Source organism: Podarcis liolepis, assembly GCF_965112155.1.
Source record: "Podarcis liolepis genome assembly, chromosome: 6".
Taxonomy (NCBI): domain Eukaryota; kingdom Metazoa; phylum Chordata; class Lepidosauria; order Squamata; family Lacertidae; genus Podarcis; species Podarcis liolepis.
In genome coordinates, this window is record NC_139559.1 from 41,868,777 (window position 1) to 41,895,314 (window position 26,538).

At 45.1% G+C, this 26,538-nt stretch overlaps 1 long non-coding RNA gene across 3 annotated transcripts; it reads left to right on the forward strand.

Moving 5' to 3' along the window:
- The first annotated feature begins 1,588 nt into the window (after positions 1 to 1,588).
- Positions 1,589 to 9,478, forward strand: LOC310709451. Of its 3 annotated transcripts, XR_014527521.1 has the most exons (4): positions 2,506 to 2,699; positions 2,887 to 3,029; positions 7,666 to 7,738; positions 9,220 to 9,478. It is a non-coding gene; the product is annotated as an uncharacterized lncRNA (long non-coding RNA). The 3 variants fall into 3 exon arrangements; XR_014527520.1 differs by lacking the exons at positions 2,506 to 2,699; positions 9,220 to 9,478 and adding an exon at positions 1,589 to 1,794 and having other exon boundaries at positions 7,666 to 9,125; XR_014527522.1 differs by lacking the exon at positions 9,220 to 9,478 and having other exon boundaries at positions 7,666 to 9,125.
- Positions 9,479 to 26,538: the final 17,060 nt, after the last annotated feature.

A 26,538-nucleotide genomic window follows, 5' to 3' on the forward strand; every position in this document is an offset into this window, starting at 1 on the left:
TGTTTACAGCTACACAGCACCAGTCTGCAAAGCAGACTAAGGGCTTGGTTTTATCAAACCCTCACAACCTATTAACAAGCCTACAACCCATTGTTATTGCTTGCTATATATCAAATAATGTTCATAAATATGGGATATGATTCTAAGGTTGGCTTGGAAAGTTTGAGTCAACTAACATAATAATTTACATGGTTTTCTTCATGACAGCCCAAGTGTATTGGACTTCATAAATCCTGTTAGTGAGCAGATTTTAGTAGAGAACCAAATTATTTGAAGACTGCAACTGCTTGTACTATATTTGACAAGGCAAGTACAGTGTGATTTTTTGTGTGTCCCTTTCAACTATGTCCCATCTGTGACCTTTCATTTACAACGAAAGCCAAAACTCAACTGAAAGAAAGGCACACTTAAGCTTTCTAATTTCATTGGTCTTAAGTCCATCATTGGATTGTGGCCAAGGTGCTTGGGCCAAGATTTTTGTTACAGCAGAAATTCAACAACCGTCAAATGAATTCTACAGTGATTGCTGGGAAATAAGAAGCAAAGAAATCAGCTACTAAACAAGAATTCCATTTCATATATCTTATATCTTCAAATATCTTATCAACTTCACAGAGATGGACCCCTAGAATAATGCTAAAATTATACAAATAACTCCCCCCCCCACCCAATACTTGACTGGAGAATGCTGCAAAAACAATAAAGGGCATCAACATGATATTCTCTAGATGTTGTTCAACCACAAGTCCAATCAGCCCCAACCATCATGGCCAAAGGCCAGGGATGATGGGAACTGTGGTCCAACCATCTGGCTTACCCTGATATAATTGATCACTTTGGACCCGTGCTAATAACATTTTGTATCCAATGAGAATGGCTTTTGGGATTATTCACGTAGTTTCATCTGGTTAAATCCATAGAAAAGTTTTTGTCAATACAGATCTTCAATGTAACAGTCAAAAGACTGACTCTTGACAAGCCAAAGATCCACTTCTAAAACATAAGACAAGCCCGCTGGATCATCTAGTCCAGCATCCTGTTTTTACAGCAGCTGAGGAGATGTCTATGGGAAGCCTGCAAACTGGACTTGAGAGCAACAGCAAAAGATGATGTTCAATTGAACATCCCCAGGGATATTTTGAACTATTTTGACAAAAATGTTAGAACTTGTACTCTGACAAATATACGATAATGAATCCCACAAATTAAAATGTTACAACTAGATGTATATTAGGCACAGAAGAGGACTCTTTCACCAGATAAGGTTTTTATAATGCTCTTGTGGGGAACAAATTAGTCTTCTTTTGGTGGAAATTGCTCATCTGGCTTCACTTGTTTGATGAAGAAAATGCTGTCCCTATCCCATAAGAATCACTCTTGTCAGTCACAGGCACATTATTTGTACACTGCTTTTTGTATACAGTATATTCAAAACAGTTCACAACAAACAAAGACAAAAGCCACAAACAAAATATTATAAACACATTAATTAGCTCTCCATAAAAGATAATTTAAAAGAGTTTAATAATATACAGTATACACAATTTTCAAAACCATATAAACAGCAAAATACTGAGGATTATATTTTCTCCTCAAGTTCGGGAAAACATTGCCCTCAGCTTGGGGAGAGCCAAATTCAAATCCCCACTTGGCCATGAAACTCACCAGGTCACCTTAGACCAATCACTCTCTTTCAGCCTCGTCTACCTCACTTTGCCATGAGGATAAAATGGCCACGAGGCAGGGAGAACCAAGTACCCCCTGTGCTTATTGGAGGAAAGGCAGGATAAACATGTAATAAATAAAATATCAAAGCGAATCATTCACAGTTCTTTACTAACATAAAGAGTGATACTCTCTGACCTAGGAATCATGCTGGCTTCTACTCCTTAGGAGTCACGGTAAACAAGCTGTCATGTTATCACACCATTCTCTTCACAGTAATAAAAGTGATTTGTTACATACAATATATTTGGAGATCATAATCTGATGTAGTAGGCAGTCACGGGTAGAGAGTCTAAATCCATGCCAAGGATGTGGTAATGGCACTATGACCCATAAACTAGTTGCAGATTTCCAGGAATGGAGCCCAACACAAGTTCTGTCATGTTAGCTGCTATTTGACCCTGGCAACAAGGAGAGCCAGGTTTTGGTGTCTAGCTGTTCTCACAGAAGAATCAGTCACAAGCCTGGCTGGCTGTTTCAAAATAATGTTTTGGTTTAAATGTGGGCGTTTGTTTTGGAGGGGAAACAAAACAATGATACACAGGGTTAAATGACAGCCCTGTAGTCCAAAATCTCTCCCAAATTCTCCACAGTTGCATTAGGAATCCGGCCTTCAAAATGCCCTTTTTCTGAAACCTCCTCTAGAAAGTGTTGTCCCTGCAAGGCCAGCCCTTTCTGGTGAACCTGGGAGCAATGCTTGTTTGATTTTTAGAGGATGAGCTTTTATTTGAGGTATTTTGTGTCCCTAAAATGTTATTGGCAGACAGAGCTGGACTTGATTAGGCATAATGTTCCAACCTGGGCCTACTAAACTAGTTTTCTCTTCCTGTCAAAGATAAAGGGGGGGGGGGGAATCTTACTGCTACACCTTCTTACCATGCGGGTCTGCTTAGGCAGAGGTGGCATTGTGGTGGCCAGGTCTGCAATGGTCGCTTCTGTTTTTTGCTGGGTTGGAGGACATGATCGAGTACAAAGTGAGTGATGCGTCTCAAATAGACTGTGAGTGAAAAATGTGGGGCAGTGTAAAGTGGTAGGACAAGTATCTGGGAACATTATTCTACTGCTTTTTGCTACCCTTCAGAGTTTTCCCTGGAGTCATCCAGGCCCACTTTTCCTAGCCTAAACTGGAACTAATATATTATCTCTCTCCTCTCCTTGTAGATGCTAGCCTCCTTGGGCCTGTCATTTCTTGAAGGGTTACAGAAACACCATCCTCAAAAGAAACAACAAAACTTGAGGCAGTTGAAGCAGAAATAATTCTGGAGTTCAGACGGGGAGGCATTCAAGACTCAGGATTAAAACAGGTACGAAAGAGTCCCAAGAGATACAATAGCAAGGAAAGCAAAACCAGGCCGGTAAACCCAGCAGACCACCACCCAAATGCAAGCTTGAATGTGAATGTCAGCTAACGGGGGGGGGGATGATGTATCTGTATTATTCTTTGCTTTTGTCCAGTTGCAGAACAATACTGCTTACCCCCTCCCTCCCCATTTTGTTTTTATTTTGAAACAAGATGTTAAGTCGTGGGTTGACATAGCAGCCGGCACAGCGATTTCTTCAAGTAGCTCTTTATTATGGTAAGCTGGAGTAGAACTGACCGCGAACAGCTCAGCCGGCCTGTATTTATAGGCAGCCGGCTGTCAACATTGTAACCACAACAGCCCAGAGTTCCCGCCTAAAATAACTGCCGCGGACCTGAGTGAAAACTATCTACAGACCTGAGTGAAAACTATATACAGTATCCCCCTGTTGGCCCAGGGTGAACTACACTACATAACACCCCTCCCCACCGAGATAAGGCGTTAGTTACAATCGTAATGGTTTCCTTATATACAGCACTACACGTAATGGTTCAATTAAGCACAAAAGCATATCGGTTACATTTCCCATACTTAGACCAACAGTGATACCTGTCCAACAACATATTCCTTTAAATAAGTTGGGCGCTTGGAAACTCTGCCAGACCGCCGGGGACTGGTAGCCAAGTCCGGAGGGCCACACAGTTCTCGCTGAGGCTGTGGTGCGACCCTAGGTGGCGTTGGAACCAACTCCCCTGGATCCGCTGCTGTGGGTGGAGCCTCCGCAAGTGGAGTGGTCTGAGTCTGTTCTGAAACGGCTTGGTTCGGCTCCACGCTGGCAGTTTGCGAGGGAGGTGTAGGTGGGGCCTCGCCATCTGTACGTGTCTCTTCTGGAGCCGCAAGCGCAGTTGGGGGCACCTCGGTAGTGTCCAAGTCCCCAACCCTGCGCCTAAGCTGGTCTATGTGCCGTCGCCACAAGCGTCCGTCTTCGAGTGCCACCTGGTACGAGCGAGGTCCAGTGACTCCCACTACTGTGGCTGGCACCCAAGGGATGTCCCCCACATAGTTCCGGGCAAAGACCTGGTTTCCTGGGACAAATGACCGTGGTGCGTTGGCACAGCCTGGGGGTTCAGCCACGGCAAAGTCTGGGTGTAGCCGGTCGAGCGGTGACCTGAGGCGGCGGCCCATAAGCAGTTCAGCAGGACTCCTCCCTGTGGCCGCATGAGGGGTGATGTGTTGCACGAACAAGTATTCGGCGACCCGCTCATGCCAGTCTCCCCGGTCCAGGCGCGCCAGTGCCTCTTTTGTCGAGCGCACCATTCTTTCCGCTTGCCCGTTGCTGGATGGATGAAAGGGTGCCGTTAGGGCATGGCGGATGCCCAGTCCCAAAAGATACCGCTCAAACGTGCCTGACGTGAACTGCGGTCCGTTGTCAGAGACAAGGACATCAGGACACCCATGCGTTGCAAACAGGCCTCGCAGCACCCGGATGACAGCTTCGGTAGTGGTGGAGGGCATCAGGGCGACCTCCAGCCATTTGGAATAGGCGTCCACCACTACCATAAAGGTCCGGCCGTGAAAGGGGCCAGCCAGATCGATGTGCACCCTCGACCAGGGTGTCTTTGGCGTCTCCCAGGTGTGTCCCTTAGCTGCCGGTGGTGCAGGCCTCGACTCCTGGCACGCTTGACAGGCGGACACCCAGGCAGTGATGGCATCGTCCATATTAGGCCACCAGACGTAACACCGAGCCAACGCCTTCCTTTTGACAATTCCCGGGTGGCCAACGTGCAGAGCCTCCAGGACGCACTGACGGAGTCCCTGGGGAATCACGACGCGGTCTCCCCACAGCAGGCAGCCGCGATGAGCTGAGAGTTCATGTTGTCTGGTTGCGAAGGGCTGGAACTCCGATGCAAGTACCAGCACACTGTCTGAAGAAAGGAGAGCCTTGACCGCGTTGAAGGCCGCCGTCTCCCGATGACCCCAGGCCCAAGGCGTCTTAGTGCTAAGGAGTCGGTGAAGAGGCTCAGCCACTGTGGCTTTGTGGGGCAGGAACATGTTATAAAAGTTCAGCAGCCCCAGGAATGCCTGCAACTCCGTTTTGTTCTTTGGGGTGGGGGCCTGCTGGATAGCGCGGATCTTGGATGTGGTTGGATGAAGACCGGAGGCATCGATAAGATAGCCCAGGAACTCTACCTGTGGAACAGCGATCTGGCACTTCTCCCTCTTTACCTTGAGCCCGGCCTCCTGGAACCTGGTCAGCACGGCACGGAGGCGCTCGAACAGCTGCTGGTGTGAGTCTGCAGACACCAAGACGTCATCAAAATATGGTACCACGCCCGGAAGCCCTTGCAGGAGACGCTCCATAAGGCTTTGGAAGATGCCAGGAGCCACACTCACCCCGAACTGCAACCGGCGGCAACGGAATGCCCCCCGGTGGGTGACGATCGTCTGGGCTTCAGCAGTGGCATCATCGACTGGCAGTTGTTGATAGGCTTGGGCAAGGTCCAGCTTAGCGAAGACCTTACCCTCACCCAGGGAATGCAGCAGGTGTTGGACAACAGGAACCGGATAAGCGTGCTGCTGAAGTGCCTTGTTGATCGTGCACTTGTAGTCAGCGCAGATTCTCACCGACCCATCTGGCTTGAAAGGCGTGACGATGGGGGTTTCCCACTTTGCGTGGTCAACCGGCTCCAAAACTCCTTGGGCGATCAGTTTGTCCAGTTGTTCGTCCACCTTAGCCTTGAGAGCAAAGGGAACCCGGCGTGGCTTTAGCTTGATGGGGGCGACTTGTGGATCAAGGCTAAAGGAGATGGGCGTACCTGTATATTGGCCCAAGGTGCCGTCAAAAACCTCGGCAAAGTCTTTGACCAGACCCTCAGTCTCTGCGTTAGAGATGCAGTTGATGCCGGTGACTTCCAGGCCGAGGGCATCAAACCAGTCTAGCCCTAGGAGGCTTGGCCGCTGACCTTCGACCACCACCAACCGGAGCAGGCCCGAAAAATCCTTGAAGGCGATCCGGAACCGGCCAACGCCTACCACGGGAATGTCGTTTCCCTGGTAGTCTCTCAGGTGTACGCGGTGAGAGTCGAGTTGCCTTTTGGACACTCTGGGTACCAGTCTTTTGATGGTGCTCCATGACACGATGGACAGGGCAGACCTGGTGTCGATCTCCATGTCACATGGAGCTCCTTCAATGAGCACCGTGACGTTCAGCTTGCGTCGCGTAGGCAAGCCGGTTTGGCCAATCGTGGTTCCAGACGGGCAGCGGCAGTTGGTGAGAGCAAAACAACTTTCCTTGGCAGACTGGAGTGAAGACTTGGACTTGCGAGTTGATGAAGGGGGGGTGTCAGACGGAGCCGATCGGCAGACCTTAGCGATGTGGCCCCTTCTGGAACACTTCCTACAGATGGCGTCTCTGAATCGACACTTGGCACGGGAATGGTTGCCTCCGCAGCCAGCACATTCCGGTTGGCCCTTGGACTTCTGTTGGAACTTCCTGCGCTCCCGCTTTGTCTGGTGCACGTCATCGTCTTCACTGGAGGATGCCTCCTCACTGCTGGCCTCTTCATGATGCACCGGAACTGGCTCCCTAGCAAGACGCGGGCTGCTGGACTTGCGGATCTCCTGGGCGGAGCGTTCAGCAGCTTCTGAGGCCACAGCCTCCTCAATGGCTTTCTGTAGCGTGAGGTCTGGCTTGGCTAGGAGGCGCCGTTGCAGATGGATGTCCCAGACCCCGCAGACGATTCGATCCATCAGGGCATCGTCTAAGTCTCGGAACTCACAGTGCATTGCAGCCTGTCGCAGGGCGGTGGTGTAGTTGTTGATTGACTCCCCCTCTGCCTGGTTCCGGTGGTAGAACGCATGGCGGGCAGCAATCTTGGACGGCTTTGGTGCGTAGTGGTTGCGGAGCTTCTCTTGGATCGTGTCCCATGGTGTTGCCTGGACTGCTTCAGGCGCAACCAACGCTCGGGCCGTCTCAAACACCTCAGGCCCACAGAGGCTGAGGAATAGGCCCCGCTTCCGATCCTTTGATACTGCTGTCAGCTCGTTGGCTTGGAGGTAGCAGTCGAACCGAGCGAGGTAGGAGTCCCATGATTCAGAGGCTGGCGCAAACGGCGGTAGAGGCACAAGTGAAGCCATGATTCCGATGCCGGCGTGAAGGGCGATGGATGGAACACAGTGCTCTAGCCAGAACAGTCAGCTCTGAATTGGTTCTGCCCAGTGATTTCGCTCAGTGATTTCGCTCTGTGATTCAGCTCAGTGATTCAGCTCAGTTCAGAGGCTGGCCGCATCTGGCTGTGCTCTGATGTCCATCCATCCCACCTTCGTCGCCAGTGTTAAGTCGTGGGTTGACATAGCAGCCGGCACAGCGATTTCTTCAAGTAGCTCTTTATTATGGTAAGCTGGAGTAGAACTGACCGCGAACAGCTCAGCCGGCCTGTATTTATAGGCAGCCGGCTGTCAACATTGTAACCACAACAGCCCAGAGTTCCCGCCTAAAATAACTGCCGCGGACCTGAGTGAAAACTATCTACAGACCTGAGTGAAAACTATATACAGTATCCCCCTGTTGGCCCAGGGTGAACTACACTACATAACACAAGACACCTTAGTTGATCAACATTTGTGCTTGATTCTCCAGGTTTAGACACACCCCAAACTGCTGCAATCTAGACTGAATCTACCCCTGCACTGAAGGCCCAGGCCTCAGACAGGTACCAGTTTCCTATATAAACAAAAAAACAAGGAGCTGACAGTGCTGCTTCTAACTAAAAGCATCCTAGATTTCCCAGGATGTTGAAAACAACCCTGTCTCACATACATAGTTTTAATCATATATTCCAGGGACCAGGACAGTCCTACCGAACATACAAGACTGGAATAAGAGATTTTAAAATTGCAGTCTGCTTAGACGCATTCAGTAAAACTGTTTGTTCAAAGGAAACATTTTTAATAGGGCATGGCCTAGTGATACTGAAACGCAAGAGATAATAGGGTCAACACTAAATATAGTAACTGCTATAGAAACCTATTGCGTGTAATAACCACATTTTTTTAAAGAATATTCCCAATACCTGACTCAAACTGATGAATTTAAAGTCTAAACTGGAAATAAAGGGGGAAAGCCAAACATGGAATTGGATTTACTGTCATGATGCATTAAGTTAAATAAAGAGCAGAAGGAGCGGTATCTTAAGTATGTGAGTCTTACCCATTTAATCCCCCATCATTGGATTAGAACACTCTGCAAATAATAATCCGATAAAAATATGTCTTTATATGAGGGTTTTTATGATACCAAAGTATTAATATTTTCAAATAAGATGAGGAAGGGGAAAGGCTAATTGGTTTTCGCCTTTCGTGATGTTAATCGTCTACATCAGGCTGACTTTCTTTGGCCCAAGGACCACATTTACCCTTGTCCAACTTTCCAATGACCACATGCCAGCAGTCGGTGTGTCCAAAAGTGGGTGTGGACACCATTTCTCCATAAGCTCTTCACTGTCAAATATGACTATTGTTGCCTGTTACCTGTCAAATGCTCAATACCATTGTGTACTCTTATTATATATTATTATTTATGGTGTTCATATCCTGCTCTTCTTCTGTAGGAGCCCATTGTCATATACTGCAAAATATCAAATATTTTTCCAGGTATAAAATATTGAAAACAAATATAATTGGGTGTATAACAGAGATATAAAATACACTCCATGAAAGTTTGGTTAGTATTTAACTACCCAGATATTACCTGAAGAATATTTAACTTCACAAAGGATAATTTTGAGAAGAGTGTTAAGGAGCAAATATATTTCAGTTCTAGTCTATTGGATCAATAGAAAAGTGAAAGTGATTCTGGGATATGCTGTAAATGTTGTTTTTTAAAAAGCAGCTGATGAATAAGTAGATATGTTTTAACAGCTATTAAAATATTACATCACCAAAAGACTTGGAAAAATTAAATGTTCCTCCTCAAAGAACTCCCCAGGGTGATTTATGCACTGTACAAGAAATATGTAGCCATCTTTCACAATGTGCTTGATACAGGGCCATGCATCTGTTAAATGATCATTGCTCCATTTTTAAAGATTATTAGCATGTTCTGTTCATATTCAATTTAGATTGTGTTCCCAATACTATGTTCAAAAACAAAATAAAAATTTTAAAGCCATCCTGATTGTCACTATTTTGATAGATCCCTCTTGAAAATTAAACTTCATACGCACAAGGAGTTGCTGTTCTTCAGCTTTCAGCCACGTTCCCACCAGGCATCTAAAAACTGGACTATGGTGACTGCAGCTTGACTAGAACACGCATATGTAACTACATATACATCACAATAGTTCACAGTCATTTAATGATTAAGTATAATAACAGTGCTGGAAAACTACATTTTTTCTAGTTATCTTTCACCAAAATAACACAATCATTACTGTTTAATTAAATTAAGCCATTAAACTACAATTCTTATGTTACACCACCTAAATGAAATTATTACATTGCATTCCTCATTGAACATAATCCAATTTAAAACAAAAAGCTTTCCCTACTGCAGTTCCCCCTGAGAAGGGCACTGCCTGCTGGAGCAGAGGTGCTACAGCAGCTGACAGACCCAGCCAGTGTAGCAAACAAAAACCCACCCTGTCAATTTCCCCAGTGCTCCTGATTATGATCAGCAGCAGATGTCCCCACTTGGATTCAGGTTTCAAATCCCTATGGAAAAGTTCAAATTAGGGGTAAGAGGATCAGAGACTGGGCAATTCATTATTTTACACCCGGGTGGCATTAAAATGTGTGGGTGTAGTATTGTTAGCAGAAGAGTTTGACAGGTGTGAGAATTTGATAGCCTAGCTACTGAAAACAGCACCCCATTGCATCTCCCAGTACGTTTCCGAGCACAATTCAAAGTGTTGGTGCTGACCTTTAAAGCCCTAAACGGCCTCGGCCCAGTACACCTGAAGGAGCGTCTCCACTCCCATCATTCTGCCCGGACACTGAGGTCCAGCTCCAAGGGCCTTCTGACGGTAACCTCCCTGCGAGAAGTGAAGCACAGTAGTGGCGCCTGCCCTGTGGAATGCCCTCCCATCAGATGTCAAGGAAAAAAACAACTACCTTCTCTTTTAGAAAACATCCAAAGGCAGCCCTGTTTAGAGAAGTTTTTAATGTTTGATTTTTTATCGCATTATTATTTTTATTATTATTATTATTATTATTATTATTATTATTATTATTCAGTTGGGAACCACCCAGAGTGGCTAGGGAAACCCAGCCAGATGGGTGGGATATAAATAACATTATTATTATTATTATTATTATTATTATTATTATTATTATTATTATTTGGACACCTGTGTCTTCAGCCAAAAGATCTGATGGACTTGATTTTAAAATGATGGGGTTTTTTTTGGTTTTTCAAAGTTACCATAAGATTTGAAATAGCATGGTCATCATAAAAACCTATAGGAAGGGAAATCTGATAAGGTAGGTTTTTATGTGGGCTTCATGGAGCCAGGGACCATGATCCAACTGACAGAACCCATTGTGTGTGACTGGGTCACTTGCAGGATCAGTAATGGGGGGTGAAATTGGATGCACATTCACTTCCAAGTGTGGTTACAGTCTATACCACACCATATTGTTCCACCATCATTCCAGAGTGGCATTTCCTCCCCTGCAAAAAGAAGAAAAAATGCACAGAGGGTTTTGTTTATTTAAATTAAAAACATATAAACTGCACGTTCGTGGAAAAATAATAAAGTGGTGTACAGCATGAGAATATAATGCTACAATAAAAACATCAGTACAAGCATAGCAGATCAGTAAAATCAGTTGGTTAAGAAACATTTATTAGATTGAGATGTACAGCCCCCAGACTTCAAGGTGTATTTGAATTACACTCTTCAAAGAAGGAATAATACACATGTAGAAGTCAGGTTTCTCTCACAGATTTCCTTAGTTGGATAACAAAAAGTTGAAGTTTATGCCTCGCACTTCTCTTGGGGCAGCTCCTAGTCAGAGGGATTTGTGGATAAGCCCAAGAGAGTTCTGAAAGCCAGAGAGAGAAAGAGGAAGTAAGTAATTATTTTGGAGACAAGACCTATGACAAGAGTAATAGGAAGAAAGAGCCAGTATCTTAAGATCAGTGGTTGATAAATAAAACATGTTCTCCAACTGGATCACTGTTGTCTCCTATTCCAGACTGAGCTGCTGGAGTAGGCCACAAAGCTACATAATGCTTGTGTCTGGCAGTGTTATCAGAACATAGCAAGCGGTGGATAAAATGACGAGATAAACAATGGGTGTTGTCAGGGAACTGACATCGGAGCCAGAGGCGGAGGGAAGGCTCCCAAGCCAGAGGCGGATGGAAGGCTCCCAACTTACGCACGAGCAACCCCTATATTCATTACAGGTGTCTTGTAAGAAACTTTCTCACACCGAGTCAGACCAATGGCCCACCTAGCTCAGTATTGACTGAACACTGACTGTCAGCAGCTCTCCAGAGTTCCAGACAGGGAAGCTTTCCCAGCCCTAACTGCAGACGCCAGGAATTAAACCCGAGACCTTTGCCCTGCAAAGCACCAATGTTCAGTGTAAGAAAGTTGGGGAGGGAGGGGAAGAAGAAAAACAGATTTCATCTGCTCATTTTTTCTCCCACTCCAAGATATGTTTTTCCCCAGGAGTTTCCACATAAGGGGGCAGATCTACAAGTCTTATCCAGTTCTGTGGTTATTTATGTATTTATGTATTTATGTGTTTATATTTTAAAAAATGTTTACAAATTTTCGCAGCTGCCAGTACTGCAAGCTGAAGGGGAAGATTGGCATGGGGAGGGAGGCTCCTCTTTAAAATGGCATGAGGGGAGAAGATTAAGAATTGCTTCTACTCTCTACATCAGCCGTCTACTTCATACTGCAACGTCAAATTGAACAACACCCATATATAAGTCACAGAAGTCTCAATATTTTAAATACAGAGGAACGTGTTCTATTTAATGCATAAAAAAACTCCTTGCAAATTAGGAGTAAAATATGCAATTTTTCTTCGGCAGGACGCAAGTTCTGCAGTTACTTTTTCTATTAAAAATAGAGCCCATTAGATACAAGCCCCTGCATTTTTAAGTAAAGCCCCTGTATTTTAAGGAAAATTCAGTAGCATTTCAAACATGTGACTAGCAGAGCAAGGGTACAGTTAGCCAAAGTAGTTGCAATTAAATCAGGTGTTCACGTTATTTGCTGAATTACTGACAAAGGCTTAGTTGACTGAACCAAGCTTATGGCTTTGAAGAGTTCATTCTCATGGCACAGCCTTTGAATTATTTTTTCCGTCCATGTGACCTTTTGCTTCATCAATATTCATGCATTCACTTGTTATCTTAGAGGAGAAAATGTCATTTTAGGAAATAAAATCCAAGAAGCACAGAGTACCAATAGGTCAACAGCATGCTTATGCCTAATGAACCGCAGACAGTGCTGCAGATGTAAAAATTAAGAATCTCTCACAAATGGTTTCCAAGACAAGGTGCTGAAGCCTCGGCAGCAATGGAAGGACTGTATCCAGAGCCTCAGCTATGAATCTGGTTCAGATCTGGACTGAATAAGATGGGAATTTTTATTGCCACCATGGAAGCCTAATTACCGTATTTTTCGCTCTATAACACGCACCTGACCATAACACGCACGTAGTTTTTAGAGGAGGAAAACAAGAAAAAAATATTCTAAACAAAACAGTGGATGTATGATTTTTGTGGTTCATGCTGTGGCCACAGACATGTGATCTGACGGTGAGTTTGGGGTAGCCCAATGCAAAAATCCTGAGGATCCATGTGGGTCCATGCTTTGTAACCACGTTTTTGCGCCATTGCGGCCCCATGAAACAGTGGGTGCGTGTGTGTTTTTTGTGCAGGCTGTAGCCATGGACATGCTATGTGATCTGATGGTGAATTTTGGGTGACCCAGTGCAAAAATCCTGAGGATCCATGTGGATCCGTGCTTTGTAACCACATTTTAAGTGGGGAGGGAAGGAAAAGCACTCAAGGGACAAGGAGCACGCGTGGGGGGGTGGAGAAGGATGCTGCTAATAATGCAGGAGAGGCTCCTCTCCGGCTTTGCTCCTTTAGAACAAGCAGGCTCTGCGTCTCTCCCTCCTCCCCAGCAAGGAAACCACGATAGTAACCACTCTGAGACAAATCAATAAAAAGTGTGACCAACACTCTCCCCCAACAAGCACAGTGAGGTCAAAACACACACACACACACAGAGAGAGAGAACTGGCCCTAAAGTTGCAGGGCGCTGGAAGTCGCAGGGGCGCTGGGGGAGTGAATGGGAAGCAAGAGAAGGAGAAGATCCCTCACACACACACAGACACACACACACACAGAGTGTCAATTCTAAAGTCGCAGGGGCGCTGGGAGAGTGAATGGGAAGCAAGAGGAGAAGGAGCCCTCACACACACACAAACACACAGAGTGTGGATTCTAACGTCGGAGGGAGAGTGAAGGGGAAGCAAGGGGAGAAGGAGCCCTCACACACACAGAGACACACAGAGTGTGGATTCTAACGTCGGAGGGAGAGTGAAGGGGAAGCAAGAGGAGAAGGAGCCCTCACACACACAGAGACACACAGAGTGTGGATTCTAACGTCGGAGGGAGAGTGAAGGGGAAGCAAGGGGAGAAGCAGCCCTCACACACACAGAGACACACAGAGTGTGGATTCTAACGTCAGAGGGAGAGTGAAGGGGAAGCAAGAGGAGAAGGAGCCCTCACACACACAGAGACACACAGAGTGTGGATTCTAACGTCGGAGGGAGAGTGAAGGGGAAGCAAGAGGAGAAGGAGCCCTCACACACACAGAGACACACAGAGTGTGGATTCTAACGTTGGAGGGAGAGTGAAGGGGAAGCAAGAGGAGAAGCAGCCCTCACACACACAGAGACACACAGAGTGTGGATTCTAACGTCGGAGGGAGAGTGAAGGGGAAGCAAGGGGAGAAGGAGCCCTCACACACACACAGACACACAGAGTGTCAATTCTAAAGTCGCAGGGGCGCTGGGAGAGTGAAGGGGAAGCAGCAGGAGGAGAACGATAGCTCAAGCACACACACACACAGCCCCTACAGTGGCTAATCCAAAATCGGACAGCAAAAAACTGCAGGCAGGGACAGAGAGCAGGGGTTGTTTTAAAGCAGCCAACTCCCGCTCTGCTTCTCTCCCTCCTTCCCGGCTCCGCTAGCTGACAGGAGCCGCTTACACCCGCTTTGCTGTTTCAAAGCGAGCCACGGACTGCTCACGACTGCAGCAGATTCCCCCGCCATCTGTAGGCATTCGCTCCATAACACGCACAGACATTTCCCCTTACTTTCTAGGAGGAAAAATCTGCGTGTTATGGAGCGAAATTTACAGTAACCCAAAGGCCCAAAAGCACAGCCACCTGCTCCAAGGCAGGATCCGCTACCCACTATCCAGGAGATCAAGCCTAACAAAGAAGAGAACATGAGCTCTACAGAAAGGTACTGATAGAAAAAATAGCCCCTGCTAAATCAACCCAGCCCCAAATCACATTCCAGATTTCCTGGCAGAAAACTCCTTCCTCAGCTCACGCAAACTCCAAGAATCTCTAATTTAATTTAAGAAAGAAAACAGGATTCTGGTCCTCAAGATGGCAGATATTTGAAATATTGGGCCAGGAGAGTGCTAGATACACAAGCCTTGTCCCCTGAACCTTTGACCTTTTGCAAACACATTCCAGACATGGAATCATAGAATTGGAAGTGACCCTGAGGATCATCTAGTCCAGCGGTTCTCAACCTGTGGGTCCCCAGATGTTGTTGGATTACAACTCCCATCATCCCTGAGCTCTGGCCTTGCTAGCTAGGGGTGATGGGAGTTGTAGTTCAACAACATCTGGGGACCCACAGGTTGAGAAAGGCTGATCTAGTCCAACCCCCTGCAGTGCAGGAATATGCAGCCATACCATACAAGGATCGAACCTGCAGCTTTGGCGTTATCAGTACCATACTCTAACCAACTGAGCTAGACATGTGTCAGTCCAAAGGTCCATCCAGTATCTTCTTCTTACACTGGCCAGCCAGCTGCATGTGGGAATCCAGCAAGCATTTGTGATTCCCAGCAACTGGTATATGATTGTGAAGGTAGACCAAGACTATTATTGACCTCCCATAGGCATCTGGTTGGCCCCTGTGAGAACACAATGCCAGGTTAAATGGACTTTTGGCCTGATCTGGCAGGGTTCTTATTATGTGCTTAATTTCTTAGATATATGTGCCTGAAACGTGTTTGCAAAATGTCAGTGGTTCAGAGGACAAAGTTAGTGCATCCTGCAATCTCATGACTCAGTATTAAATATTCCTCTAGGCATTCATTTTTTATTGTCCCTTCTTTATCCATATACAGTGGTACCTCGGATTAAGAACTAAATTTGTTCTGGAGTTCTGTTTTCAACCTGAAACTGTTCTTAACCTGAAGCACCACTTTAGCTAATGGGGTCTCCTGCTGCCACTGCACTGCCGCTGCACGATTTCTGTTCTCATCCTGAAGCAAAGTTCTTAACCTGAGGTACTATTTCTGGGTTAGCGGAGTCTGTAACCTGGAGCATATGTAACCTGAAGTGTATGTAACCCGAGGTACCACTGTAATGTTCACATTAATATACAGATATCAGGTATATGACATAGAATTAAGCTCGCCAGGATTTTTCTGAAAGCAGGAGAACCCCTGAGGCTCTGAAGTCCCTTGGGATCCATAGTGGGAGGACGGAAGCACTCTCACTAATTAATTTCTTTGCCCATTGTTACAAGCCAGATGGATACAGAGTCTAATGTTTATCTCAGAAAATGCTGTTTGTGAGTCGAGGCCGCACTCCCCGCTTTGCGATGAAATAAGACACATGGACAGAAATATTTTAAGTTAATGGGCTAAAAAAGGCCACAACTTTATTGGTTACAGCATGTGAATGGTATTGGCTTAGGCATTGGGTCCAAACAGACTATACTTGACTCCTGCCCGCTCTGCAGGGAGTCACACAAGGGTTAACAACCTGTAGGGGGAGCTAGTTGATGAAAATCAACTGGAAGCTTTTCCCTAGAGTCACCGAGGGTCGTGCCATGGCCCTAGCTAACACCTGGGCAGGTACCACAACCGCTGGATTCCTTTAACAGAATACCCTTTCATGGGAGGGGTAGGTGATGGCCACAACCTCCCCTCCAACACACAACACATTTTCCAATGCCTAACTGCCAAACCTTACAAAGTTGTGACGATTTGCTACAAGGTAGGTGAAAAAACTACCTCAGGTAGCTGAGGCTCCAATACTTTGGCCACCTCATGAGAAGACAAGACTCCCTGGAAAAGACCCTGATGTTGGGAAAGATTGAGGGCACAAGAAGAAGGGGTCGACAGAGGACGAGATGGTTGGACAGTGTTCTCGAAGCTACAAACATGAGTTTGACCAAACTGCGGGAGGCAGTGGAAGACAGGAGTGCCTGGCGTGCTTTGGTCCATGGGGTCACGAAGAGTCGGACACGACTAAACGACTAAACAACAACAACAAGGTGAAAAACCAGCTGGCTGGTGCCAATCTGCCAAGTGGAAAAAATACCTACCAGGCCCCTTGAACAGGCAACCAACTGAGGTCCGTAGCAAGGTCAAGTACTGAAGCAAAACATAGAGGGAGGGCAGGCGGGTGATCCGAGGAAGCCGGAACAAAACAAGGAAAAGCTTGTGGGCCCGTGGCCGTTTAAATGCGGCTAAACTACGCCCCTAGGGACGCGGGTGGCGCGGTGGGTTAAACTATTGAGCCTAGGACTTGCTGATCAGAAGGTCGGCGGTTCGAATCCCCACAATGGGGTGAGCTTCCGTTGCTCGGTCCCTGCTCCTGCCAACCCAGCAGTTTGAAAGCACGTCAAAGTGCAAGTAGATAAATAGGTACCACTCCTGCGGGAAGGTAAACGGCGTTTCCGTGCGCTGCTCTGGTTCACCAGAAGGAGCTTAATCATCCTGGCTACATGACCCAGAAGCTGTACGCCGGCTCCCTCGGCCAATAAAGCGAGATGAGCACCGCAACCCCAGAGTCGGTCACGACTGGACCTAATGGTCAGGGGTCCCTTTACCTTTAAACTGGATTGGCTGGCTGGGGGACATGACACGGGCCCAGGACTTCAGTGATGCAGGGGGCCTGGCCACACCGCCCCACAAGCGTGGGAAGTGATTCCTGCTCACAACCCCTCCCCTCGGGGAAGAGGAGAGGCTATACTATAAGGCTCATAGTGGGATCTATCTAATATGATTCAGTGGATACCCCTTCCTCGCTGGTTTATTTCCTGTTGCATTGCAAGACCTCATTCAACTGTGCATCTATCATTTGTGAGACTGAAAGGTGGTGCTCTTGCTGAATTCCTTAATATAGGAGGCCATAGGATGCAATGCATGTATGGCAGGAGCACGGCATGATATATATGAGCTAGTTTGGTATAGTGGTCAGAGTGTCGGATCAGGACCTGGGGGACCAGGGTTCAAATCCCCACTCAACCATGAAGCGCACTGGGGGACCTTGGACCAGTCACTGCCTCTCAGCCTAACCTACTTCACAGGGCTGTTGTGAGGAATAAATGAGGAGGGAGAGAACCATGTAAGAAATATTGAGCTCCTTGGAGAAAAGGGGGGCTATAAAGGGGGGCAATGAATGCAATCCATCAACTAACTAACCAACTAACTAAATATAGTGAACAGAACCAGAGGCTTTCATTAAGATCTGTCTCCCTATACCCCAATGGCTTCCTCTCCACACCCAAGTGAACTCTAGAAATCTAGAAACCTCAGGGGGTTTTCTCATAAGAAAGGCATGCCTAATCTAGCATATGGTTCTCACAATGGCCAGCTAGATCATTCCTGTCTCCTGTACCATGACATCACTTCCCGTCTTGCCCATTTTTGTTGTTTTTCAAAGGAAGGAAGGAAATTCCCCATAGGAATTGGTGGACTTTATTAGCCAGGCAGACGGGCCCTGGAGGATAGGAGGATGAGACAATCGCTCCTTTACTGGAAGTAGTGATTGGCAAGGAAAACATTTCATGGGGAAGATGGAGCCACTTGCTTCTCTGAGAGATCAATTAAGTACATATAAATAATGTCATTGATAAGCATTGCTGTGTGCCCCAATGGAGCAACAGTTTCCTTCAATCAGCTAGGGACCATCCATACATTATGTCATGCATCAATGTTTGGAAATGTAGGATGCTGTCTTGCTCAGTCTGGACTAGTGTCACAGGCAGAAACTCTCTAGGCTTTCAAAGAAGGAGTTTTTCTGAGCCCTACCTGGAAGTGCAAGAGGCCTCTGCATGAAAAACCTGTGTCCTCCCACTGAACTATAGCCCCACCTGCATTGCAAAGGTGGTAGCAATGTTGCTGTGCCAAAAACAAGGCTTGGATAATGTTTAAAACTGCAAGTCCCCACACCTACACCATGTTTGATATCCCCCAAAAGGATTTCTCAAAATGAGGAAAGGCCAACAATGCAGTTCAACAGAAAGTGGGACATTTTAGGACAAAACCTCTAACTTCAGCTATACAGTAATGGCATCTAAATTGTCTATGACTTTGCAGGAAATTGACGTTGGAATTTAAGTGGAAAATCAGATGTAAACATTGCACCAAAAATAAAGGAAATTCTTGTACCATAATACAGATTTATGCTTTGGTCACATTTATAATGTTCTAGTTGTTGGGAAAGGTGCAGAAAAGGGCTGGTCAAGGGTAGCAGCTCTTTCCCAGTGAAGGAATATCTAAAATGTTTGCTAAGGGCAGAAAAATGCAAATAAAGGAGAGATATCATAGATATTTATAAAGTTATAAAGAGTATGGAGAGAGGGGGCAGCTGCAAATACGCTCGTATTGTTTATTCCATTTGTTGTACTCTGTTGCCATCTGTTGTCAGACTCTTGATATAGTATATTTTCCTTCTGTGTGTATATTTCCCCCTTTACTTTTTCACCTCCACCCTGTTTCACTGGAGTGCCAAAATAAGCGCTCGCTGCAGTGAAGTTCATAAAACTGCTTCATCCCTGGAGAAGGGCACTGAAGTAAATAAACTGGGCTGTTTTACTGTTCCACCAACCTCCAAGACACACTTTTAAATAAATGGTCCCCTCCTGCAATAACTTGCTATATAAATAAGCACAGGAAGCTGTGTTCTACTGAGTCAGACCACTGGTCCATCTAGCTCAATATTGTCTACTGTGACTGGCAGCAGATCTCTAAGATTTCAGGAAGGAGTGTCTCCAAACCCTGCATGGAAGTGCCAATGGGGGATTGAATCAGGGACTTTCTGCTTGCAAGACATATGCTCTACCACTGAGCTACAACCTTTCAGCTACTACCTGAAGGAGCGTCTCCACCCCCATCGTTCAGCCGGACACTGAGGTCCAGTACCGAGGGCCTTCTGGCAGTTCCCTCATTGCGAGAAGTGAGGTTACAGGGAACCAGACAGAGGGCCTTCTCGGTAGTGGTGGCCACTCTGTGGAACGCCCTCCCTTCAGATGTGAAGGAAATAAACAGCTATCTTCTTTTTAAAAGACATCTGAAGGGCAGCCCTGTTTAGGGAAGTTTTTAATATTTAATGCTGTATTGTTTTTAACACTTGATTGGAAGCTGCCCAGAGTGGCTGGGGAAACTCAGCCAGATGGGCGGGGTATAAATTATTATTATAAATTATTATTATTATTTAAGGTGATTTTTTAAAAACAAAAATAACATCTTCTGATTCAGCACTCCCTCATGGGACGTCTTCAAGCAAAAGTTGGATAACCATCAATTAGGGATGCTGTTTGTCTGAATTCTTTGCATCAAACATAGTTTGAACTATATGGCCTATCCTGCAATACTCCCTCTTCCAACTCAATGATTCTATTAACTTTCTATTATTTTTATCTAGCATGTATTGAAACCTTCCAATAATATTTTGTTATTTTATAAAATACTGCTGCACAGCCCAAAGCTTCTCCTATGATTCATTTTTGACTGGACATGTTATCTAAAATTTTAATGTCACTCTAAAAGAGCAAAAGCGGAAAACTTTTAAAAATAAACTTGCAAGTTTAACTTGAAGATCAGTGTTACAGTATGTGTGAATGCTAGTACCTTGGGAAAAGCTTCACTAGTTCTCTGCTACATCATAGGAGAATACTTTGCCAGTATCTTGATACCGTTATGGAAAATGATAATGTTTCACTTAAAACATCCCACATCTCTTCAGCCCTCTCAGGGAGGGAGCAGTTCAGAGGTTAGAGGAAGCATGAATGTGCTTCAAATCTAGTACATTGTACAGTACTAGCAAACCTAGTACAATGAATCTGGCTTGCTTGCTATGGCTACTGCCATTTTACTGCTTGAACTGCATTTGGAAAGCCAAAAAACCTCCACAAATCCAGTTATATTGCTATTTATGTACACTTCTTGTTAACAAAATGGTAAAGAAAGGCATCTCTATATCAGGAATGGGGAATCTGTAGTCCTCTAGATGTTGTTGAACAATTATCATCCCCAGCCAAAAGTCAGGGATGATGGAAGTTATAGCCCAACAACATCTGCAGGGCCACAAGTTCCTCATCCCTTCCTTAAGTCAGCCTTACTATATTGGTACTTTTATTTAATACATCCACATTTTATGCCAGGCATTGCATCCATTGTTAAATGCTCTCTTGATATAGGCTCTCTATTGAGGGTTGTCTAATTCCTGATATAATTAAGTATAGCTTGATGGCAGTATAGCTTGAAGACATGTTCCTTCTTATCAAGTTAAGACAATGTAAAGGATACCGGTGCAAATTCAACAGGGGAAAAGTTTGAAGCTGGTGAAGAAGAGAGTTTAATAGACTCATTATATTTGCACTTTTATCTCAGTTTCCTTTGTGACAGAGAGAATCTGTGTATCCTAGACTCCTGGATAATGTTAGGGATCCCAAAGAATCAAACTATGCCCCAAACCCAATCTGAGAATGAGAAATTCTGCAGGTTACCAAGAAGAAAAAGTAATCAACACTGTTTTCTGCCCCAAAAGACAAGTGCGCTTTCTTGTAAGTAAAGAAGTGATTATTTATTATCGCAGACTCAGCATTGTGGGAAGAGAAGCATATAGTTCAGATGTTTTTACAAGGTAAAGGGGAAGTCATAAAAAGACCGATTCAGAATCAAGGTCAAGTTTCAGATGCCCAAGATCAGTAAACAGGTTTCAAGACTACATGTGAGCTGTGAAGTTGCTCAAATGAATTTCCCTACCTCCCTGCTAAGCTTTGAAGCAGAAGTGGAGAATGCCCAGCTACTCGTCACTGCAGGAATTCATGGCCTGAAGGCAAGCACTCTGCCCAGGGAGAGTCTGCCTCTCCCTGGGAGGCATTGCCAGATCCACCTTCTCATTCTCTGGCAGGGATACAACCACCAAATTCTCAAATGGCCCCCTCTCTTTTGTGGGTGTTTTGTTGTTGTTGTTGTTGTTGTTGTTGTTGTTGTTGTTGATGATGATGATGTTTCTGCCTTATATAAAGCACTAATGGAATCTCTTTAATACCTGCTTATTTAGAGACATTGCAAAGTTATTGGGAGTCATTCATACACCCTTATTTATTTCAACTACTACAAATCAATGGGGTGCAGTGATTGGTCTGGGAGCAGAAATCCTGTAAGAGTTATGAGGCTTCTGATGTGTGGATGTGATCAGTACCTGGATGGGAAGCTGCTAGGAGCCCACATAAACCATTCTGGGCTTCCTAAAGGATATACGTAAATCAGGGAAGAGCAACTTGTCACCCTCCAGATGTTAGACTCCAAGTCCCATCAGCCCCACCTAGCATAGCAACATCTGGAGGGCCACAGGTTCCTAACCCTTGATGTACACCACCACCACCATCCATAGTACACTGACTTGTCTCCCAAGTACAACAGCTGAAGAACCTATTTTCTATTTTGTAAATAATGTTATTGAATGATGTGATAGGTTGTAGCCACTAGGTAGCAGTAGAACATCAGTTTTGAATATAATATAACTTTAATTTACTCTGAAATCTGGGGGTAAGTGATGGAAAAGGGAGAATGGGAAATGTGTTGGATGCAAGAATCAATAGAATTATTCATTTCTAGATGCCTACTCCATGGTTACCACAGGCATCTTGTTTGGGTGTCATTGGGCATATTTCTAGGTGTGGAACAAGGTATTTTAAAATCGAAGTTTCATATTCAAGGCCAGGTTGGCAATCTAGACCTGGTAGTGATGTGGCAAAGCCAATATCAGTTGTCATATTTTGTGCACACTCTGCCATGGTTTCCTATGCTTGTGCCAGGATGTGGAAGGCTGTGGTCTTGACAAATAGTGGAGCATTGACAAGTTTGGCCACCATGTCAAGAAATAAATAAATAAAAATTAATGGCTTAATCATGGACCACACCAACATTGAAGGTAAAAGTTTATTATGACATTAGTCATGCTATGTCTGCAGACATCTAATTCCCTCAGCATTGTGGTCCTCTTCTGAAATGAGTGTTCCCCTCTAAACATCCATTCTACTGATGCTTCCAAAATCACTACAGTTGTGTACTATTTTTGTCAAAGTACATTCTTGGTTCAACTGTGTTGCTATTGAATACTTTAATCATGCATTGACTTATTGACATTTAAAAGGAATTTTCTCGAGCCAAATGAAACTCGCAAATTATGGGAAATGAGCATGATTCTGTGTGTATGCTGTAAAAATATCTTCATCACAGAAAGAATTTTTATTCCTTTAATATGTGCATAATTACTCTCTACATTAGATAGTAGGAAGTAAGGTTTCTGTAGTTTTCACAAGTTACGTGTTTACCTTCTCTCATTGTATATTGTTGTACTGATGGATATTTTTATTATTTCTATCTATAGTCGTGGTTTTCAGCGTTTTGGAGTCCACGGCTCCCTTGACCAAATGCCGTACATTCTTTATGTGGCACCCTTGTGGGGCTCAGGAGCACCAGTTATGTCACCCCTTGCCTGCACAGCAGGCAGCCTCTCACCCTTTTTTGAACATGCTCCCTTGTGGAGTGTTCCCTAAGCCTCCTCTGCCCCAAAGAGAGGTGCCTCCTCACACTGCCCCACAGGGACCTGGGCTGGTGGACTGGCTGGCTTGCTTACTCCAAGGCTTCCTTAGCTCCTGGCAACCAGCACCCCCTGGCCAGCCCCGGAGGCACCATTTGTCTGGGGGGCTTGTAGCCAGGGCTCCTGCAACAAACAGCTGTGCAAGCCTTTGGGAGGCAGAGACACTAGAGGGCATCAGAGGAGGGAGGGAAGGGAAGGGGGACAGAGGCCAGTGTTGCCCACGGCACCCCTGACCATCATTCAAGGCACCCCAGGGTGCCATGGTACACTGGTTGAAAACCACTGCTGAAAATGTTGGCAGCATTAAGGTAAATTCAACAGTGTTTATAAGTTTTGATGGATGTAATAATGGAATACTGAATGCTTTAGTTTATGTAAAATATGCAGGGATTTATGTTATGCAAAATGAACCATGGAAAGAGCAGAAGGGAAGTCATCGATATTTTAAGGTTGTTTAAATGAATATTCGAAATTGTAAAACAGGGGGAAAAATTCTCCCTCTCGGTACTAGTAGTAGGGGACAGCTAATAAAGTGTTGGAAATTTCAAGACAGACAAAAGAAAATACTTCTTCACACAGTGCATAGTTTAAATATGGAATTTGCTCCCACAAGATGGAGTGAGGGTCACCAATCTGGATAGTTTTAAAAGAGGACAAGGCTATCAATGGCAACTAGCCACAAAGGCTATGTTTTCCTTGCACTTTCAGGATCCGAATGCTAGCAGCTAGGAACTGCAGGTGGGCAGAACCAGATCCTGCTTGCAAGCTACCCATGTGCACCTGGTCGGTCACTGTGAGAACAGAATGTTGGACTAGATGGCCCTTTAGGCTGATCCAGCAGGGCTCTTTCTATGCTCTTACTATAAAATGTTTTTAATAATAATAATAATATGCAATGATATTGCATCAACTCGGGTAGGCAGAAGCATACCCACATAGGCCAAGGTGCTCACAACAGGTCTGTGGTGTCTGCCACACTCTAGATGGTCATTTATTTGGGGTGGGGGCTGATTTGCAGGGCTGTTGACTTTGACCCTGAAGTCCAGCCCTAGCTATACCACTGCTTCTGAATTAATTTCTTCTTGACTCTGTTAACCAGAAGAAATTGGTTTTAGTAATTACAGGTATACCCCACCCCCTATAGTGGCTATGAGGTAAGGCAGTGGGGCTTACCTGACCTCTTGGCAGTGGGGGCACTGCTGTTTACTGGATGGGAGAGTAGAAGGGTCAAGGAAAGGAAGGCTGGCACTGTGCAAAGTCTCATCTGCTGCTGCTCACAACTTTTTTGCTTCATAGAACTCCAGGTGTGCACATAGAGTTTCCAGGTGAGTCTTCTATCTGGGCATTGATCAGATCCAAACCTTATTAGCTGCAGCAAGGTTGCTGCCTCATGTGCCTTCAGATCATGTCCTGAACAGATTAACTGTCTGGCTTTCAATTGATTTCATCAATTAATTAATCACAGACACAGGTTTTTCCTCCCCCCCCCCCAAACCACAATAAGATAGTTGGAAGCAGGTTGCAAGCCACTTCTGTTAATGATTTTGTGACATAGAATGCTCTTGGCATTAAAGTCCAGGTGGTAAAGTGGTCAATTATGCCTTCCAGAAGGCCACAAATCCAAGTTTGTGGAAGAAGCAGATTTCAAAGCAAACAAATAAAAATCACATCTTGCTATATCTAGAAACTAAGTTGCTACCACATACATATTTTGAAAAGTCAGGCTTCTGCAATTGCTTTTCCCTGAAAGTGTTATTGATTGTGGTCTGTAGGTGGCAGAAACTTTCTGCAATAAATGTGCTCCGATTTCTTTGACAGAAAAGCACTGTTGGTTACCATTTTGATAACACTAGCTCTATAGAAAGGAACACTGACCCCAAGATTTCCATGGGAGCCAGCTGACACAAATATATTCCGGGAAATAGCAGGAGAGTACATAACAGGATTCTGCCTCCCCCCTCCCTCCCTGACTGCCTGACAATACAACTCCCAAAGCATCAAGGAATCAAAAGCGGCAAGAAATCCAAGCCTCAGTCAGCTCATGATGATTTTTGACATCTTCACCAGAGGCTTCTTGGAGGCTATGAAAACAAGCTGCTACTTCACCAGATCTTAACCCTTTTGACCCTCGCATGTAAAAATACAGAGGGTGGCAAGAAGCCAAACCCCAGGAGCTTTGCTAGTTTCTTAAAAGACACGGGGCACAGGCCTATGGCGTAGATTAACATAAAATTTACATGTACTCATTTAAATGCAGGAATTTAATTTTAGGAGGCTTGTTAGGCTCCAGATGTCCCCTACAATATGTAGAGATGCAAATTTAGATGAATCTCATAGGGCAGAAAACCAAGACCGTCTGTCTGGCCTTAATCTGAGCTATGGGCCATGTGCACTGCACATGGACTGGGCTCTCCATTTCATTTCACAATCTTTTGGCGAGAACTTGTGAATATATTGAAACTAAAACAAGTGCCTCCGGTCAAATTAAGATGGCGGCATGTCTGCAGACTCTTACTGGCCCTGCATTTTATAGTGCACCTAGTCAAAGCAAAGAATAATTTGAATAGTTTTAATGGGGGAAGGAGCAGGAGATCTTGGACTCCGCAGAAAAGACCCATGGTTTGGCAACAAACACCTTAGCCAACTTGATAATGGGTCCCAAGGTCCCAATCAGGTCATGCTGATCTCTTGCATCTTCAGAAAGGCCTACTGGGAGGGTATGCAATGGCAGATAAGTTGTTATTTCATTAGACCCCAGGCTTTTGAAATAAAATGTGTAGGTTTTATGAGCGTGGTTTTCAACTTCAGTTGGATCATTTAACCCTGAACTTGTACACCAAAAGTTTATTCTGTTATCTTGGTCCTCAAGAGGCAAATGCTACACTGTGATCCCTGTGTGCAGCGGTTAAACGGGTATTCAAGCATCCAGTGGAGAATTCTGTCATAAATATACATAGCAAGCCTCACTGAGTTCTCAAAGGAAATGCCCTTCTTTTCTTCCTGGGCTCATAAAACATTGGTGCAGGAGCTGGGGTTTGACCTTCAAATGGAGAATTTGTCAACTCATGAGATGGAAATTGAAAGAGGAAGCAGCTGGACATTTAAAATCCAAGGCCATGTTTTAAAATAAGACATAATAACCACTCAAAATGCCATGTGACACCCAAAAAAGCTGGCACACAGGCAGTGAATTTGGAAGAGGTGGGGGAAGCTCACAAGAAGGCACGAAGGGAAAGTGAAAAAAATAAGTATTAGGGTTCATCCACACTTTCGCCTGCCCTGTATTTTGATCACATTGTGAACTTATTAAATAATCCAATAGCTTTTCCTTTCCATGGCTAAGCTTTATGAAAATCTGACCTTTCCCACTGAATTGAAGCTTGG